Raw genomic sequence first — 8,689 nt, forward strand, 5'->3', positions numbered from 1 at the left:
TTTTAGCAGTGCAACAAAACAAGTGAAAGGCACTAAAATTGCTGGCCAGTTTCTTTCTGAGAGATGTTTTCTTCTCATCTGCGACCCAGGCCATTCTCCGAGGACGGTCCTCCTGTTTCCGTGGTCGGGCGGTGCTTTGATTGGATCCCATTGGAATTTTTACAAAAAGGATCAATTCTGATCAATTAAAGAGGTGTTTGCTTTCGAAATGCTGTGCAAGACTGACATGGGCTTGTCCAAAAGCCTCAGTCTGGATCCTGGGTCATGCTGTCAACATAAAGGAAAATCTGTGAGGTCATGAGTGATGCCTAGGAGAATTGTGATGTCATTAGAAACACAGTGAAAAGTGGTTTCAGGGTAAAGTAAAACCTGTTATGTCCACAGGCATATACATAATATAAAATATGCAATTAAGTAAGTATGTCTACAGGAAGCTGTTATATCCCTTTGTATGCCCTGTAATTCTGAGCCTGTGACACCAGATTTCTAGCACTGGAAACATGTTTAACATGTTGCTAGTTCGGATGTACTGTCTAGACAGCGCAGTGTATGAAGTAATAAAATAATAAAATTCTACACAGGTTTCTACAAAATCCTATTTACACTGTAACTAAAATAGTTACTTGTGACACCATACCTTGTGAAATTATGTCAAGACAATCAGAATCCCAAAATACACTGACCTCACCATTTTTTTTTTTTTTAAGCTGTAACAGTAATGTTGTTGAAGTTGACACCCTGGGATCCAAGAAGCTGCTTGATGAGATCCTGGGATCAATAAGCTACTAACAACCAAACCAGCATGATGGGCCAAATGGCATCCTCTTGTTTTTATACTTTCTTATGTTCTTATGTTCTAAAATCCTTTGAGAGTTCACTAACTGTGAAAAGGAGTATAAAAGCCTTATTGTAAAATATTGGAACCGGATTAGGGACCCGCCTGTTCCCGGGATGGTATATGCCTGCAGCACATTATGTGGTATAATTGACAGCTAATGGGTGTTGTTTGCAGGTTTTATTTGGGTTATTATTGGTGTTTGACTCCCGGGTGGGAGGGATAAGGGTTTTGATTATGTTACTATGAGCTAGTGTGAGAATGAGCTGAGCATTGAGACCAGTAACTCCTAGAGGAGAATGGTCAGTAATCAGTGAAGGGGAATAAAGAAAAGCTTGAACTTTTAAAATGTGGTCCCAACCCCGTCTGTATCAGGACGCCCCTGTGGTTTCAATGCAATGCATAGCTGAGTACAATATGACTTAACAGCTGACACAAAGACAAGGCCATTTAACAGCTGAAAGTGTATTATCCTACTGTAAGTAAAGCAACTGTGAATAAACTTGTAGCTTTACAAAGTCAGTCATTTTTTTTTTCTTTTCTAGTTTAGGGGAGACCGCCTCTGAAATGAACTGTCTCTGCCCTGTACAAGAGTCAGTATTACAGTAATAATAATACTCTTGGTTCCCTCCTACTCATAAAGATTTGTGTTGAGCTCTTAAGGTGACAACCATAAATATTGTGTTGCTTCTGTAACATAACTGCACAAAACATTGAATTAAAACCTTGTGCTTACAAACCTTACAACTGAATGCTCACCACAATTTTAGCTGTTGTTTTAGTATTTTACTAATAAATAAATAAAGCTTATGTAAATTGTTGTATAAACAATTTTGTAACCCTTTTCCCTTCTCCCCAGTGTCGAGTCTGGCATTACCGCACAATAATTGGTACCAGCCACGCCCAAGGCTTGGGTTTTTGTTTTTTTAATTTAGTAATCGGCAATTGATTTTACCCCGTTTTTTCTCCAATTTGAAATGTCCAATTGTATTTTTTTAGGCTCAGCTCACCGATACCAGCCCTGCGCTGACTCGGGAGCGGAGTGTGTGCCATCAGCCGACCGCTTCTTTTCACTCTGCAGGCCTGCCCTGCAAACAACACAGAGCTACAGTGTCGAGCACAACACAGCACAGGCGCCCGGACAGTCTACAGGGGTCGCTGGTGCGCGGTGAGCCAAGGACACCCTGGCCGACGTAGGACCTCCCAAATAAAACAAAACAAAAAGTACGGTAGTAAGAACACACAAGCGCCTCAGGCGAGGTTACATTTTAGTCTGGGGGCACAGTGAATACGAGGTATGACACAGGCCCGGTTTTTGGGATGGAACCGCATAACAGTCTCGCGTTTTGATTGGTCCATGTCTGTCACATGAATATGTCGTCACACGAGTGGAAAAGCGTGCAGGCATTTTTAACATTGTGATCAGATAGAGAGTGATCTGCTTTCCACAACCTTACCATTAAAATATAATGTGGTATTACACTGTACTGATATTACAAACTATGAGGAATTACTTTATATAAATTATCATGTTATGCACGAATGTAAGAATTGGCTTTCTGTGGTGGTGTACTTTTTTCTTTCAAGTAGCATATATCTATAATCGTTTTTGCGATATATTTTAATATAAAACATATACGCTATTGCAGTTTTGTTACAGGATACATTAGTTTATCTCTAATGTAATCACAGTTTTACATATAGACTGCCCCTGTTTTCATTTACGTCCCAAATTCTGGGCCGCTTTGCTTTTCAGATAATGTCCCAAATTCTGGGCCGATTTGGTTTGCAGATAACATCCCAAATTCTGGGCCGCTTTGGTTTTTAGATAACGTCCCAAATTCTGGGCCGCTTTGGTTTTTAGATAACGTCCCAAATTCTGGGCAGCCTTGGTTTTTAGATAACGTCCCAAATTCTGGGCCGCTTTGCTTTTCAGATAATGTCCCAAATTCTGGGCCGATTTGGTTTGCAGATAACATCCCAAATTCTGGGCCGCTTTGGTTTTTAGATAACGTCCCAAATTCTGGGCAGCCTTGGTTTTTAGATAACATCCCAAATTCTGGGCCGCTTTGCATTTCCGAATTCAGCCCACTTTTGGGGAATCAGCTGACAGCCGAGTTTCTAAGTCATGCATGCACAGTTTACCATAAACTGGATCGTGAATTCATTTGAGAGTAACCCTTAGTACATTAATCAAAGTTCATGTATTTTTTACTCTCCCCAGAAATCTTTTTTTTTTTTTTAATGAAAAAAACAAAAATGTAAATGTTAAAAAACGTATTTCTTATTACATGAAGAAACTACATTGCACTGAAATAGATACATGAAAATTAATTTAAGCAGTCGTTTTCCTTTATTAAAGGCTAATATTAAAACACATTTTTGGAAAGGAACATGGTATTCCGAAAAAATGACATCTCGTTTTCTTATGTAACGTCCATCAATATATTGTAGTGTTTTAGGTTCTTTTTGGACAGAAATGAGACTGCAACTGTGAGTAGATGAAGGCCGTTTATTTTGACAATAATTAAATAATCACAAAATAAAATCATAAAGTGAGGGAAAGGAGACTGGGAGTCGAAAGTGAAAATAAATGATTGTAGTAATTTTTCTTTTACCCTACCCTTCCCAGTCTTTTCCCCGCCCCTCTTGTGCGCAAAACCTGAACTCCAATTCCCCTCCACACACATGTACCACCATGCAACCCTGGCACGCACACACCACCATGCAACCCCTGCACGCATACACCCACCATGCAACCCCTGCACGCATACACCCACCATGCAACCCCTGCACGCACACACCACCATGCAACCCCTGCACGCACACACCACCATGCAACCCCTGCACGCATACACCCACCTTAGCAATTCTTTGCAAAATATATTTTCGGGTATTCAGCCCCATTCATGTCTATGGCAGTGTTATAAAACACATTTTCAGGCATATCTCTCGAACCCGAGCACGTAGAACCACCATTCAAAGTGATATAGACTCAGGGGAGCACCCCAAACCACCCCCTAAAAAGGTGTGGTGGTTCACCCAAAAACTCATGTCATGACGAAAAAATTCACTTTGCCAAGCCGTCCTGGCGTTTGAACCATGAAAATGGTGACTCCTTGTGCGGGGCCCCATGGGGCCCCAACGCAAAAAAAAAATCAAGTTCCTAACCCCCACAGAACCCGAGATACGCCTTGTCAAAAATGTCCAAAAACTACCCTTTTCGGGGTCATATCTCCATGACCCCAGGGCCTAGAAACCGGGTTGAACTTCCTAGGGTCATGTCTGGGGGCCCTCTTTCACAGGGAGCCACCCGTTTTCAAATGCTACATTTTCAACAAATTTTCACATTTTCAGCATGATGGCATGTCAAGGTTGCATTTCCAATAGCTTTTGAGCTCCAGGTTGACAAAAAAAGTCTAAATTGGTGTCCTTTCTAGCTGGGGACACGTCACTTGGAGGGATCGACAGGGGCCCCGAGGTGGACCTCCATACCGATTTTCAAGTCTTGGGGACCCCCGGAACCCGAGATACAGCACCCTGAAAAATGTCTATGGGAAATCCCATTATAAAACCCCTTTGGGGCAACGCCCACCATCTGGCGGTGGGGTGGCGTTTGAACCCGTGGCTGATGTCTTTCTTTAGCTAAGACTCTTGTGCACGCAAAGAATGTCCTTCTGAGTTTGTTGGCCCAGGGGTCGTGGAGATACGGGTATGATAAGAGACCACCCCCTTCCCTATGGCAAATCCCATTATAAAAACACCATCGGGGTAAGGCTCAGCTAATGGCGGTCGTGGGTCTTACGAACTTGAAGGAACCCATTTTCTTTAGCTAAGATTGTTGTGCATCTAAAAAGAGTACAGAAGCACCAATTTAAGTCCATTCCAAGTGTTTTGTGATCACAGTATCAGCCTGAGTGTATCGGAGCATAGTTTTGCACCAAAAGCGAGGGGAGGCGAAAAAAAGCACTATATACCCTATTCTTTAAGATATCACTTTGCACTGCAAATTTGAGGAACGCAACCACTTAGCAACTTGCAAATTGGTACTGCAATTTAAAGGCCTGTAGTGTCAGACTGGTAGTGCCTAACTGATTCAAGTGTTTTTGGAATGATTCTTGCAAAGACTGATTTATAAGAAAAAAGAGAGATTGACAAACAGCATTTTGCTTTATATGCAGAAACGGGCAACTACAAGAGGGTGTCAAACAAGCTGTGAATGTCCCAGGAGGCTACAGAGTACCTCTGAGTATGAATCCAGATGCTCGCAGTACCTGTTCTTAGATGTCCGAAACCACTGTATCGCTGTATAACTGTATACCCTATAAATATCACTTTTTATTGTGTATTTGAGGAACACAACCAATTACAAACTTCATTTGAATTGCTGTGCTATCAGAATATCAGTGTATAACTTTGCTGGGTATTGCAGTGTATGCTGGGTATCAAAAGGCCTTCAAACTTTTACAAAAGGCCGTCAAAGTTACAAAAAAATAGGTGTGCTCCTAACCCAATACTTGTCTTTTTAATTCTGTGCATCCAAATACTTGTAGTTAAAAGTTTTAAGAATTAAGCTTACTGTTTGTTGTTCTGTCCTAAACCAGCAATTTGTCACCCAGATTTATTAAATAAACAGGGGGGGGGGGGGGTCATCAGATTATTCTCCATTTTATTGTAACTGAGGTACCGTTCAGTTGAGCGAGCTGAAACCTCCAGATAGAAGGGGTACAGTTTCAAAAAAAGGTTGAAAACCACTGACCTACAGTATAAATGATCAGGAATAGATAAGGGAAATGCTGACTAATACAATACAATAGGATTTATTTGAAGTTGTTGAAGGGCACTGGTCTCTTAAACCCAGAAGTTCTGATAAACCCCTATGCCTCACTATATATTGATGGACATTACATAAGCAAATGAGATGACCTTTTTTTTTTTTTTTTTTTTGGTATACCATGTTCCTAAATGTTTTCTGAGGAGAGTAAAAAATACATTAACTTTGATTCATGTACTCTTAAATGAATTAACGGTCCAGTTTATGGTAAACTGTGCATGCATGACTTAGAAACTCGGCTGTCAGCTAAGCAGAATATCTCAAAAACTGGCCTGAATTTGAAAATGCAGAATTCGGAACGTTATCTGAAAACCGGAGTAGCCCAGAAATTGGGATGTTATCAAAGCGGCCCAGAATTTGGGACGTTATCTAAAAACCAAAGCGACCCAGAATTTGGGACGTTATCTAAAAACCAAAGCGGCCCAGAATTTGGGACGTTATCTAAAAACCAAAGCGGCCCAGAATTTGGGACGTTATCTAAAAACCAAAGCGGCCCAGAATTTGGGATGTTATCTGCAAACCAAATCGGCCCAGAATTTGGGACATTATCTGAAAAGTAAAGCGGCCCAGAATTTGTGACGTAAATGAAAACAGGTGCAGTCTATATGTAAAACTGTGATTACATTAGAGATAAACTAATGTATCCTGTAACAAAACTGCAATAGCGTATATGTTTTATATTAAAATATATCGCAAAAACGATTATAGATATATGCTACTTGAAAGAAAAAAGTACACCACCACAGAAAGCCAATTCTTACATTCGAGCATAACATGATAATTTATATAAAGTAATTCCTCATAGTTTGTAATATCAGTACAGTGTAATACCACATTACATTTTAATGGAAAGGTTGTGGAAAGCAGATCACTCTCTCTCTCTGATCACAATGTTAAAAATGCCTGCACGCTTTTCCACTCGTGTGACGACATATTCATGTGACAGACATGGACCAATCAAAACGCGAGACTGTTATGCGGTTCCATCCCAAAAACCGGGCCTGTGTCATACCTCGTGAATACTTATGAAATTAAAAAAAAATTCCACAAAAAAGGAGGAGGCTGTGTGGTCCAGTCGTTAAAGAAACGGGCTTATACCCAGGAGGTCCCCGGTTCAAATCCCACCTCAGCTACTGACATTGTGTGAACCTGAGCAAGTCACTTAACCTCCTTGTGCTCCGTCTTTCGGGTGAGACGTAATTAAGTGACTCTGCAGCTGATGCATAGTTCACACACCCTAGTCTCTGTGTAAGTCGCCTTGGATAAAGGCGTCTGCTAAATAAACAAATAATAAAAAAAGTATTATATAAGCAAAATTAAGTTACATAAATGTATTTTTTTCTGTTTCACTGGCTAAGCGAGTGAGCAACGGGGGTGGGGATAGCGAAAAATGTAGAATTACTATTAGGAGTTTTCTTAAGTTAGGCGTGTGTAGCTCACCTTAGAACCATGAGCACCGTCGCTGACTTTGTTATTTATAAATGCTTTCCTGTTAAAAAATATACTGATGGCACGCATTTGTGTCTTATACAACAATAACAAAGGCCGCATTTTTTTATTGGACCGCATGCGTACCTGTGGACCCCTAGGCTTTGTCTGACCTGCCTAGCACTTGCAGCATCTGCAACCTCCAACACTGGTGCTTCAGGTTCCCTCAAAACATGTAATCGTTCCTCTGTAAATTCAACATCCATTACGGAGAGCTATGTTGTGTAAAACTAAAACACAAGCCACGATGATACCTTCTGAAGCGCATACTCTAGTGTTCCGCCAGACTTCCAAACGTCATGAGCGGAGAAACGATAGTTTCCCTACACATCTGTGACGTCGTTGTGTGCATCACAGATCACACGTTGCACGTTGACAGAATAGATCCGCTTACGATTTACGTAGAAGTGACTATTCTGTGTTGGTGCGTGTGCTTTAGTGTACATTAAATCCATCCTCAATAAATGCAGATTCAGCTCTTGAAGAGAACTGTATTAAACCCCTACCTTTTGCATTTTGACAATTTTTGTAAAACACCTTTCCATCATTCACTTGAAATGTTCGGCCTGCCTTCGGGTTTTGCTTCGGTGCTTGTGCTGGCTTTCTCGTCACCGTTCAGCTCATTAGCAGATCGCTTTGGGTTGTTGTCAGTAATCAAATTAACTACAGATACCGTGGTTTCTTTTTTTTCCTGTTGAGTTTGTTTTCCGAATTACGAATTTATCCATTTCAAAAACATTAGCTACACTCCAAAGTTAAATTCGTTCCTTGGTGATGCGTTCTGAGCAGACACGTTTTTAGCAGACAAATCAATTGTGAACAACAAAGGGCTTTTTAGAACTAAGGACCTCACTTTTAAATTGTGGAAAATTGATTGACTGCTATATATATACAAAATGGTTTGTGTTCTGTTTTTGTGATTGAATTAATAAACAACCGATTGCTATCATACAGTGAAACTGAACACCCCTCTCGAAGAGTCCGGGTTCTACTATAGGTCATCGTTGACACTATATTAGGAGAGGAATAATACTTTTTTATTATAAAAACGACCAAACTCTGAACCATAATTTAGTCAAATGACAGTTAACCCCTCCCGAAGGTCCTGCACAATCTGCGGGCTTACGCAGAAAAGTGCTTGTATTCAAGCGTTTTTTTCATGCAATTGTACATAGTTGGTATTTTAGCTTTATTCAGTTTTTGGATGTTTTCGTGGGGGTTTATTCCGTTTTTGGATGTTTTCGTGGGGTGTTTAGTAACACTTGCATAAATAATTTTTGGGGGTGCTCGAGAACACACTAGCACCCACGGAGCTGGCGCCAGAGTATAACAACACATTGCATCCTTCGTATGTCTAATTAAAAGATCCAAAGACATTCCTGTGCAGTCAACAATAAATTGTTGGCAGAATGTTGTCATGAGTGATGCGTGTGGCAAATAGCTGGAGGTATGACACAGGCCAGGTTTTTGGGATGGAACCGCATAACAGTCTCGCGTTTTGATTGGTCCATGTCTGTCACATGAATATGTCA

This window comes from Acipenser ruthenus, chromosome 8 (assembly GCF_902713425.1).
Source record: "Acipenser ruthenus chromosome 8, fAciRut3.2 maternal haplotype, whole genome shotgun sequence".
NCBI classification, from domain to species: domain Eukaryota; kingdom Metazoa; phylum Chordata; class Actinopteri; order Acipenseriformes; family Acipenseridae; genus Acipenser; species Acipenser ruthenus.